This window comes from Periplaneta americana, chromosome 13 (assembly GCF_040183065.1).
Source record: "Periplaneta americana isolate PAMFEO1 chromosome 13, P.americana_PAMFEO1_priV1, whole genome shotgun sequence".
Taxonomy (NCBI): Eukaryota; Metazoa; Arthropoda; class Insecta; order Blattodea; family Blattidae; genus Periplaneta; species Periplaneta americana.
This window is the reverse complement of record NC_091129.1, coordinates 106,923,364-106,935,859: the sequence shown is the minus strand read 5'-3', so window position 1 is coordinate 106,935,859 and position 12,496 is coordinate 106,923,364. Positions and strand designations below refer to the sequence as shown.

The window sequence follows — 12,496 nt, the reverse complement described above, 5'->3', positions numbered from 1 at the left end:
TGACGTGCTCGCTACGAAATTCTTCTATTGGAGCACTCATTTCCAAGCGCCTAGTTTTGTTTTGTTTTGTTATGTTCACTGAACAACAGACCTGAAGTAAGTAGCGTCGGATGACGTCAAGCTATAGGCCTACACTCCATACATACCTACAGTATACTAGGTTCGTTCCAACAACAGTCGGGAACCGGCCGTAATTTTCGTGAGCATGCGCAATACAGAAAAAGTGTTCCAACACACTCCAAACCAGTCCTGAACTGGAAACATGTACTGCAGTCGGGCGTTTGACACGGGTTCGGAACGGTCAGAAGTAGTCAGCGGATTGAGGCATGTACGGAAGAGTACGCGTTACGCGCATGCGCATAAGCTCACCAACGTCTCCTGGATACCGAAGAAAGACATGATCGACTGTTCACATCAGTGAGGTTAAGATGGAAAGTGACAGTGCAGACGAATAATAAAACTAGAGATTTAATTTAAATTTTCGCCAAAAGAAAGGGAATGAAAATTATTCGGGTATTGAAATAGTTAATTACAATTTCAACATACTACTTTAATTAAAAGCATAATCATCATCGTCATCGTCCTTGTAGGTATTAGGCCTAGTGGCCTGTTACGGTCTCCGTCCATCTTTTCAGGGGGCGTCCCAAAGATCGTAACTACTGTTGCTAGTTGCTTGGACTCTTGAAGTAACCAAACGCAGGACTCTACAGATAACATCACACAAAAATTGTATTGTTGAAGAATGTTTAAGAATAAAGAAAACATACGCCTCTCATGACACAACTTTACATATTTTGTAATGCATATCAGAGCCTGATTCTCAGAAGAATGAAGTGAACTACGCAATGTAACAGTCTATAGGCTCACCAGAGTAGCGTGTGCAGGATGGACGTGACAACCGCCTGTAACTTGCACTCGAGGGTAATGGGCAGTGGAAGCGTACTTCTTTTGTTGAACACGTCACAAGCAAGAAAAGCCTTATCCGCTCCGCGTCAGCCGCAACGCAGTTTCTGGCCCCTGCACGCAAAATGAAGCCCGGTACGAATTGTGCCAGCAACGCCAGGAAAAGAAAATAAATCACTAAAGCTCTCAAAGGGAGCTTTTAAGTTATGATTTTAATTATGTTCATTTCGTAAATTGCTACTGAGAAAAATATCCCTGCCGATTAAATTAATATCGGTAGTTTTAAAAGACTCTGTCATAGTTTTTTAATTGGTTTATTTTACGACGCTTTATGAACTGCTATGTTTATCTATTCTCCGTGGCAAATCTCCTGCATATGACCTTCAGAGGCTTCACAACTCCCGCGAATCATAGGAGAGCAGCGTTGTCTAACAAAGGAATATCGCTATTAAAAGGGACGTTGGAGGTCGGCCATTTATTAATTCTGAAATTCAGTAGCTTTCCAGATATAAAGAGAATTCATTTATAAGTACGTCCAAGAAAAAAAAATCAGATTTGAAATTAACGAAGATCAACCAAAGCAAGTACATGAAGAGAAGCGCGCTGTTTATCTTCCATGCTGTGATGATCTCGCTCATAAATGTAATATTCAAGATTGGAATGTCATTGGACTTATGTTTGGTGCGCGAGGAACAATTCCCAAATTTATATTGAAGATCCTCAGACAATTAAAGGTTCCTGAAAAGACTCTTCAGGCAATTGCATCAACCATTTTAAAATCTTCATTGAATATCATCAACCACCATTTCTATTCATCTTTATAATATTCAGTGTATATTATTTATTTTTCAATAAATTCTTATTGTATTGATAGCTACCACATCTTGTCGCAATTATTAAATATATATACAGTAAAACCCCGATAAGATGCTGTTCAAGGGACTGAGTGTAAAACGCGTATTAACCGGGACCGCGTATTAGGCGGGTATACTAATTTTGACTTATATACAGTATCTATTAGCATTTTTCTTTATTGAAATACATGATTCATGAAAGGTAATACAGTATTACTCCATTATGTAATTACTGTACTGTATGTGAAAGACATTTACAATATGTAATGTACTCAATTCTTTCGAAAGAAAAAAAAAACATGTATAGTTCTTTGCCGTGTGCGTTCTCCAAGTCCTCATGTTTACCACACTTTAGTTTCCTGCGATTACATCCTTCCGACATCGCAGCTGTAGTGATTGAGTCGCGATTTTTTATTATCGTTCTTAATGTCGATGATGGGATTCTTAATGCATCAGATAGTTGTTTCTGATTAAGAGTACTGTTCTTATCGTACTTTCGTAACATTTCCAATTTTTCCGACACAGAAAGGGCTTTTCGTTTAACACTCATTGTAATGACATTCACAGATACTTCAATACACTGAAGGACAACAAACTGCCCAGCAAAAATTTCCAGAATTTTATTACGGCCGAGTGAGGAATGCTGTTTGAGAGAGAGGATTAGCAAGAGGGTGAGGTATTGTAACTGTATGTAGGCTTTAACCACGCAGGTAAGAAGTCTAATTAGAGAGCGTTACAAGAGAGTGGGGTATACTAAGGTATGAAGTATGAAGGTTTAAATGCGCAGGTAAAGGGTCGAATACCAATACTTTTCAGGATAATGGCACCAGTGAATTCAATGACCAAGATGTTTCATTGCTGTTACAATACATTGCTGAAAATTACATGGGAAATATTCCACAAAAACAGCGTATTATGCAGGACTTGAGCGCAACAAACGGGGTATTTAATAAAGGCGTTATACAGGGACATCATTTTATTTTTACTAACATTTTTAATATTAACCTGGCTATACCTTTGGATTAAAAGTCTAGAACAGGAAACACTGCTTCCTCCCCCTTCCAAGACTGGAGTTCGATGATACTGGCGTAAAATACAAATCACTTTACTAGGTATAGGAGGGAAGAAAAGTAGTTCATCCATTTAGGTAAACTAGGAAATATCGCAATTTTGAGTTTGATAATTTTCATTAGGTTTTTTTTTTTAATCAAAATACAGTACTGTATTAACACTTCGTGTTTTTACTCACGAATTGAACTATCCATTCGGACGTATTAATTATGCAGTGTATATTGTACTGTTACAGCACATTAGCGTACAATATAGAGAATGAAGTTAAATTGAAAAATAATCATAATGCGGATATTTAAACACATTTTTTAAAATGGTGGCCGTTCATTCCGATACAGGCTTCAGTTCTTTTGTGCATATTATCGCACTATAGACTATTGTACCTAATTACAATTACCAGTTTCGTCCTTCGCACGAGTAACTCATGTTGAAGTAATTCTGTACCTACTCTATAAAAGAGTATCCTACGTACTGTAAATTTAATCTTCACTTCTGCCCGAGCCGAAAAGATAAAATTACACAGAATGCTATATATTCTCCGTTCAAGTGATTTTGTCGCAGGGTCGTAGAAAGGTGGGGGATCACGTGACAGTTTATTACTTAACAATGCCCTTTTATTTAAGTTATTTTAAACAGTTGTATAATATTACAAAGACGTCCAATTCCTAACAGAAATTAATGTTTTCAGAAAAGAGCTAAGACAGCCCAGCTACTAGACTTTACAGAGAGGCGAACAGAAGCAGGTGGGGGAAACCGGGATGCGACGTAGGCAAACGGACGACAGTACCTGTGCGAAAATATGATTCAATATTGAAAGCTCTTTCGTCACTGGAAAACGCGAACATATTTCTGGAACTTACTATACTCACTAAATCAGTACTGCACACGCGGTCTTGGTTCTGTGTGGAGGACGGTTGTAAGTTTACTAGTAGAGGGGGTGGGAGTGAAGTACATTCAAAAACTCAGGTACAATAAAAATTGAAGTAAAAATAAAATGATGTCCCTGTATATGAAATGTGTAGGGACCGGGCAAAAAAGCGTATTACTCGGGATAGCGTAATAAGCGGGCGCGTCTTATCGAGGTTTTACTATATATATTTTTAAATTTTATTATGTATTTTTCTAACATTAATTTATATTTTGTTTTTTATTCATTTGAATTGATTAGGATGCCGATATTTTAAATCCAAGATTTGGACGGCTATAAATATGATGACTCTTTCCTTATAATATCTGGAAAGTCTGGTTCAGTGGTAGTTATAAAATATTAACGGAAGGGGAGAATTCATGCAAAATATGAAATATGTATATACTAGGCCCTATATAAGATTATGATAATTTTACCAAAATATTACGAAATATGATGCACTAGATGTCCTTGACACTCCGTCTAAGTAAAACTTGTTAAGAAATACCATTGAAACGTCCTCTAAAGGAGATACACTTAGAATAATCCCCAAAAGTTAAGAAAGCTTGTCACCGACAATTCAGATATATAAAAAATACAAAAGCAAAGAACAGCAAAGATTTACGTACATAAACTGCTTCGAATGGTAAGAGAGAATTATTATTGTTTTAAGGAAGACTATTGTTGCACCAAGAACATTTTTCAGTGCAAATATATGTAGGCTACAAATTTTGCGAAGAGAAAGTCATTTAATCTTAATGAGTTCTCGCCCTCGAACAAGAGCACGGTCAAGACATCAGTTGTCGCACGTGTTGCTGAGCCAGCCGCCGAGCTCCTTCCCTCCTCTACAGTATGTCTTGTTGCTTCTAGCCCATGGGCGTCAACCGCAATTTACAACACAGAATAATTTAGTGAAAGTGGCCAGGCAACAGATCGAATGCTATTCAATACCAAACAGTAGTTTAAGTGTACTGGGGGCGTAGCTCAGATGGTAGAGCGCTCGCTTAGCATGTGAGAGGTACCGGGATCGATACCCGGCGCCTCCAGGTTTTTGTTTATAACTTTAGAATACATTCAGTAATCAATTATTTTTAATATATAGGGTCAGTCATAAACCAGGACAGAAGATTCTGTTTCGTTTGTTCCAATTGTCATAGTTCATAATATTTTGTAAAATTCTCATATTTCATCTATATTTTCATATTTTGCACGATTTCTTGCCGTCGTTAATATTTTATAATTACCACTGAACCAAGCTTTCCAGATATTATAAGGAGACAAAAGAGTGTTTTCCTGAAAATATTTAAAAAAAAAAACCCAAGGCACACGTTTCATCCACATTCCGGGATACCCAAGGGTATCACATTACCATTAAGAGTCATTGAACTCTTAGCGTCAATGAGTTTTATTCTGGAAGCCAAAACAAAATAAGTGGTTCCTATTCCACATTTGCTCACTTTTTCGAATCCAGTGAAAGTCTTTTTAGTGTTGCAGTGTCTAGTTACATATGGTGATACTCACAGACATTTCGCTTGCCCGCACCACGAGCGTGCTAAACTAGCCCCTGCTATCGACTGGTTACTTGTACAGGATTCATATCATCATATCGCTAACACTGGTTTATGAATACGAAAAACGTTAGTTCGCTGATCATCCACCGGAAGCCCGCGCTAAGAATGTCTATGAATATGGCCCATAGTGTAAACTAATGGTTTAAACGTGTTTTAACATAGGCCTAAATTTTGCTGTCTGATTTCTGATGTTCTTTTTCTGCAACTTCATGGGGTTTTCATTGCACAGAAATAATAATTGACAAGACATGTAATCTTTCGCCGTAAAATATAGAAAAACCTATTTGTATTGTGGGGTGCACGGCAACGTCGCGGTTAAGGCGTAACGGTAAAAAGCCGGAAGGTCGCGGATTTGATTCCCGATGGGGTCATGAAATTTTCCATTGGTATAATCCTTCCGGCCCTGGGGTTTACGCAGCCTCTAACAGAAAAGAGCACCAGGAGCATTTCCTTGGTGGTAAAGGCGACGGTCACGTAGTATTGACACCCCTACTGCCATTAACTTGCCGATTGTCTGTAAAGATGAGAGCCTTAACCTCTCACCCTCTGGGCTGTCCTGGTCTGTCATGGGATTGCCTTTACCTCTACTTGTATTTTAGCCAATTGTAACCAGTGTTGGATCAGCCAATTAGAAAGTTCTTTTTTATTTTGAGTGTAAAAAGTTGTGTTATCTAGCTCTTGCATTTAGGTAAAGATTTCGTAATGCTGACAAACTATTCAGTTATGTAGATTTATTGTATTTTATTTGGTGACATATTATATATAAGCAAAACTGTTAATGCTTATTTTGTAAATAATGGTGTAAACCTGCTCCAAATGATTTAGGAACGAAGGCATTTTAGCATTGAAATATTTATTTCATATTTTCGTATTTTGTCAATATAAGTTTCATATTTTCTCACAATTTTCTTCATAATACCAGTCTACAATTATGACAAAATAGCCTCTGGACCGTGCATAATCAAACAAGGATTATATTGAAAAATAAATACTAGCCAATCAACTGACAACATTTTTTAGTGTGGGCTAAAAAATTACCAATCCTACTTGTATATTGTACTGTACTTACTTACAAATGGCTTTTAAGGAACCCGAAGGTTCATTGCCGCCCTCACATAAGCCCGCCATCGGTCCCTATCCTGTGCAAGATTAAGCCAGTCTCTATCATCATACCCCACCTCCCTCAAATCCATTTTAATATTATCCTCCCATCTACGTCTCGGCCTCCCTAAAGGTCTTTTTCCCTCCGGTCTCCCAACTAACACTCTATATGCATTTCTGGATTCGCCCATACGTGCTACATGCCCTGCCCATCTCAAACGTCTGGATTTTAAATTCCTAATTATGTCAGGTGAAGAATACAATGCGTGCAGTTCTGTGTTGTGTAACTTTCTCCATTCTCCTGTAACTTCATCCCGCTTAGCCCCAAATATTTTCCTAAGCACCTTATTCTCAAACATCCTTAACTTATGTTCCTCTCTCAGAGTGAGAGTCCAAGTTTCACAGCCATATAGAAGAACCGGTAATATAACGGTTTTATAAATTCTAACTTTCAGATTTTTGGAGAGCAGACTGGATGATAAGAGCTTCTCAACCGAATAATAACACGCATTTCCCATATTTATTCTGCGTTTAATTTCCTCCCGAGTGTCATTTATATTTGTTACTGTTGCTCCAAGATATTTGAATTTTTCCACCTCTTCGAAGGATAAATCTCCAATATTTATATTTCCATTCCGTACAATATTCCCGTCACGAGACATAATCATATACTTTGTCTTTTCGGGATTTACTTCCAAACCGATCGCTTTACTTGCTTCAAGTAAAATTTCCGTGTTTTCCCTAACCGTTTGTGTATTTTCTCCTAACATATTCACGTCATCTGCATAGACAAGAAGCTGATGTAGCCCGTTCAATTCCAAACCCTGCCTGTTATCCTGAACTTTCCTAATGGCATATTCTAAAGCGAAGTTAAAAAGTAAAGGTGATAGTGCATCTCCCTGCTTTAGCCCGCAGTGAATTGGAAAAGGATCAGATAGAAACTGACCTATACGGACTCTGCTGTATGTTTCACTGAGACACATTTTAATTAATCGAACTAGTTTCTTGGGAATACCAAATTCAATAAGAATATCATATAATACTTCCCTCTTAACCGAGTCATATGCCTTTTTGAAATCTATGAATAACTGATGTACTGTACCCTTATACTCCCATTTTTTCTCCATTCTCTCTTATATCGAATTATGCACTCTTCATTCCCCTATTATTTATTCGCTCGATTTCATACTCTCTCTCGCTGTCATAATATTAATACTCGAGCACAACGCGATAACACGCTAGAAATTCCACTTCACGCATCGTCTCTGTATTCCTCATCCTTCACTGTTGCTACCTCTCGTCACTGGAACTCTCTGCCGCCTGAAGTCAAGGGCTGCCGAACATTGAATTCTTTCAAATCCAAGTTAGAAAATTATCTTATGACGAGTTGCCAAACTAACTTACTATTATGACAAGTGTTGTATTGCATGTTTCCACGTATTCACATTTTTTTTTATGTTCTAATGATATTCAAATTATTTTATATTTTTGTTTTCATATTTTCCGATAATGTTATATCTCTAATGTGATAAGTTGAGCTATATATAATCTTAATTTTCCTTATTGTGTGTACTTAGAAATATTGTATTCACTGTATACTTTGTACTGCACTATTTTATTACTACTATTAGTATTATTATTATTATTATTATTATTATTATTATTATCATTATTACTATTCTTCTTTATTATTATTATTATTATTATTATTATTATTATTATTATTATTATTATTATTATTATTATTATGAATAATTGTCTTTTTTTTGTATGCCTCATTTATTTTGACCTGCTGTTCACATATTATTATGCTTTTTTCTTTCTTTCTGTATGTTATATATTATGTCTGATTTCTTCTTATTTGTTGTTTATTTTTTATTATTATTATCTTATTCAGTTTTGTGTGTAAAATTGTAGTGTAATTTGTTAATTTGTAGTGTTTTTGTAACGCAGTCTTTACTCCTGGTTGAGTGTTAGAGAAGGCCGTATGGCCTTAACTCTGCCAGGTTAAATAAATCATTATTATTATTATTATTATTATTATTATTATTATTATTATTATTATTATTATTATTATCTGCCGAATGCAAAAAATCTGATCAATAGTCGATATTGTACTGTATAGATAAAATATTTGTAAACTAATTTCGAATATTCATTTAAATCGGTAAATATATTTAAACACCTGCGACAGTGAAGTCTCGTGGAGTTTAATTTTTCCTTTCAATAAGTTTTACTGCACATCCAAGCGAAGAAGTAGTGCTTACAAGTTTAACCTCCGACATGCCAAAAGAAAAAGTAGCAGAAAAGATTTCCATTTTGAATCTTGCGTACACTACTTTTAACACTTGAATATAACTTACATAATTAACACGAGTAAGTCCGATAGTTAATCAATTACTTAGAAAAGATTTTTGGAGAAATGCGTTTGTGAAGACAAATATTTTTATACTGACAGGAAAATCGTCTGCTATTCAATATGGCTTGTTGACACTTACTACTTTAAATTATGTTGGCTTATACTGTAGTATTAAACCTCTAAAAAATGTATTTTACTGCACATAGTTGTGAAACACTCTGTATATAAATTCACTAAAATGTAAAAGAATGCTAGAAATAATAAAGGAGTATAAATAGATCAATACACAATACAAACTATATCCTGCTCTGATAATATTCAAATTATATTGGCAAATTCTGAAGACGACTTACAAATCACGGTACATAAATTAAATATAATAGTATCACAATTCAACATAAAAATATCCAACGCTAAAATAAAAGTTATGATTGGACCGTCGTACTTCACGCAATTGTATGTTTTTTTATCTTTGCATGTTGAAAAAGTAGAAGTGGATCTTTGCATATATTTCAATTTTTAGCGTACATTTCAACAGTTTTCACTGCATAGTTGCATGCATATTTTTAGTTCATAAATATCCGTGGTCTAGTTATGACTTTTTGAGGCACAGATCACGTTAGAGCTAACATTATCATTGATAACAAATCCATAGACCAGGTTCCAAATTGAAATGTTTAGGTTATACCTTAAGATTTTTAGCTAAGTCACAAAACATGCTTCCAACATTTAATATCAAGTTTTAATAATTCCATACTACATCCATCAACTAAAAGCTGCATTCTCTGTCAATGAGCAACATTTATTTACTTATTTAATTCAATTACTTAATTAATTAATTACTTCATTAATTAATTAATTACTTTATTTATTTATTTATTTATTTATTTATTTATTTACTTATTTATTTATTTATTTATTTATTTATTTATTTATTTATTTATTTATTTATTTATTTATTTATTTATTTATTTATTTATTTATTTTGGGAACAATATGAAATCAAAGACAGCAATAGACCGATGTATTAATAACGTAGGTCAGCTTACGAAGCATGTTGTATTTCCCGTGAAGCAATTCAAATTATTATGGTGCTAGTAATAGAGAATTACGAGCACCATTTTGAGTATGGATCCGACTGAACCCGCTCGGCTGTCATCACTAATTGGCGATAATCAAGTTTATAATGCTACTGCAACAGCTCAAACCATTAATATAAATTTATTTATATAAATTCCAATTCTAATTGCACGATGTATTAATTGAGCATCACTAGCACACAACTTAGTGTTATTTGTACATTTCCTATTTTGATACCGTTGAGAAGATTCTCTAGCAAAAATAAACAGCATCAACAAGACAATATACTTCCTCATTATGCATTCTGTACATTCCGAAAGAATTTAATTTCACATGCTGTCAGATAGGTTCAGGCTTCGTTACATAATCACATTCATACATTCTTTATAAATTCTATCTCCGTTAACTCGCTCGCCTTGCACACACACACGATGATGCGTTTCAGAACGCACGCATAGATTCGTAAATGGCCGCCGGCTCTCGTATGACAGTTTCCCCATCTAGCCGTGAACTACGATACTGGCAAGGTCAAGTGTTTTTCTTATGCAAGGGTTGGAAACTCGTATTGTAAACAGAGCAGCCAGAATGAGTATCTACGTACAACAGCAACTGTAGCGGGAGAAGCTAAACTCTCTGAGAGTGGCTGTTTTCCATCCCTGTTGTTACGGATTACAAATGAACTGTACTACACGACAAAAAGGATGAATATAGTTGCCGGAACATTCAGCGTCATATGTCATTGTTGTATGAAGCTTAGAAGGCAGACCGGACCCAGCTGGTACCCTAGATCATACAAGGTGTTTCAAAAATACAGGGCATAATTTCAGGTATGTACTTCCCACATGTAGACTATCAAAATAGTTCATTGCAACATGTGTCCGGAAATGCTTCATTTCCGAGTTATGGCCTTCACAACATTGAAATTCACCGGAACGTTTTTCTTTCCGCAGGTCGTTGTCATTACAGAAGATGTTCAAAATGTCCACCTCCTGCTTGAATACAGACCTCACATCGATGTCTCATTGACCTGCGGACATGATGCCAAACTCCAGGAGTATTGCGTATGTCCTCAGATCATGCCACAATTCGATTCCGAAGGGATTCCAAATCAGGCACCGGAGACGAATAAACCAATGATTTTAAATGGCCCCACAAGTAGAAATCGAGAGGGTTCAGATCAGGTAAGCGTGGAGGCCAAGCAATTGGTCGTCCCCTTCCCAAACCAGGAGAGTTAAATTTTCCATACTCGCACAGACGGTAACGGAGACGTACAAATGTCTTCCGATCTGGACATTGTCGCTGTGGGTACCTCTCCTGGTACAAACGACGAGCCAGCGCAGCATTGCCGTCCGCCTTACCGTACATGAAGTGTATCTCTGCCAGCTCTTGAGTTGAATACATGTCGCACAGTCTAACGCCTACACAACACTGAATGTAACCTTCGCCTCGGAATGAACTGTCAGAGTGCCCTCTTAATGTCTCCTTTGACGGCAACGACCTGCGGAAAGAAAAACGTTCCGGTGCATTTCAATGTTGTGAAGGCCATAACTCGGAAGTAAAGCATTTCCGGACACATGTTGTAATGAACTATTTTGATTGTCTACATGTGGGAAATACATACCTGAAATTATGCCCCGTATTTTTTAACACTCTGTATATGTAACAGATAACTCATCGCTATGTTAAAATCGGCAGCACTTTGGAGAGAACAACCGCCAGGATCGCCACCCGTCCGCCGTAAACGAACACGAGATGACAGTACAGTCGCAAATCCAAATGGGAATTATGTAACAACTAGATGGCAGCGTAGTAAACCTGACAAAAGTTGTTAACGTCAAAGCCTATAAGGCCGACCTAGCTGGTACGTAAACACAGATACAAAGCAAATACAGTGTCATTGTACGAGTATACGAGTGTACAGTATACATTCACGTACAGGAAGAAAAGACACAATATTATCAGAGAGTTTATTATCATAAACTTTGAGATCAGCCTGAAACTTGTCACATATACTGCAAATGTCATGGCGTGGATATCCAAATGATATGTTAAATCTGGTGTTGAAAATATTTCTTTAGTATTCATAAGACACATCGGAACGACCTTGTGAAATATACATTTCATAATTTTTTTATGTTGAGATAGTCGGAAAGATATATTCGATCATTTTTTGACTGACCATAATGGCTTTTCCTTCCCTTGAATGATTTAATGTGGTTGAGCACTCTTTCGAAGACATCAGATTTTGTTGTTGTGATTATTATGTTGTTTGCCTCGTTGATCTTCAGGTGGCATTCCTGTAGACTTGAGAGATTTCTGTAGTGCCTGAACGTGCTTGTAAGATATCCCATGCAAGGAAATGAATGCTTACACACTGGTATTTCGTCCATGTCGTTAGATTTTAACACCCTTACCTTGTAAGAATACTTCCTATAATGTAATTTAGCTGCCGCAAAGGAATATTTCAGAAGTGTCCGTCGTAAGAGGAAGTAAGCCTATAATTTCAACAGTCAATGAACTTTTGTTTTTATATGTGAATTTATTTTTATGAGTGTACCTAATAGTATATATTGAATAAGCAGTCGCAGACAGCCGATGAGGGGTGGTTCTCCAGCTTGGGGATTGGGCGAAGGACTAATAACCCATCTTA

General features: G+C 36.3%; 1 protein-coding gene and 1 non-coding gene across 2 annotated transcripts in view; both read left to right on the top strand.

Annotated features, from left to right (window-relative positions):
* LOC138712207 (tyrosine-protein phosphatase non-receptor type 13-like) overlaps positions 1-12,496 on the top strand; it is a 1,532,948-nt gene that overhangs the window by 1,334,555 nt on the left and 185,897 nt on the right. The gene's annotated exons all lie outside the window — the stretch shown is intronic.
* TRNAA-AGC (transfer RNA alanine (anticodon AGC)) lies at positions 4,709-4,781 on the top strand. Its single transcript has one exon. It is a non-coding gene; the product is annotated as a tRNA-Ala (tRNA).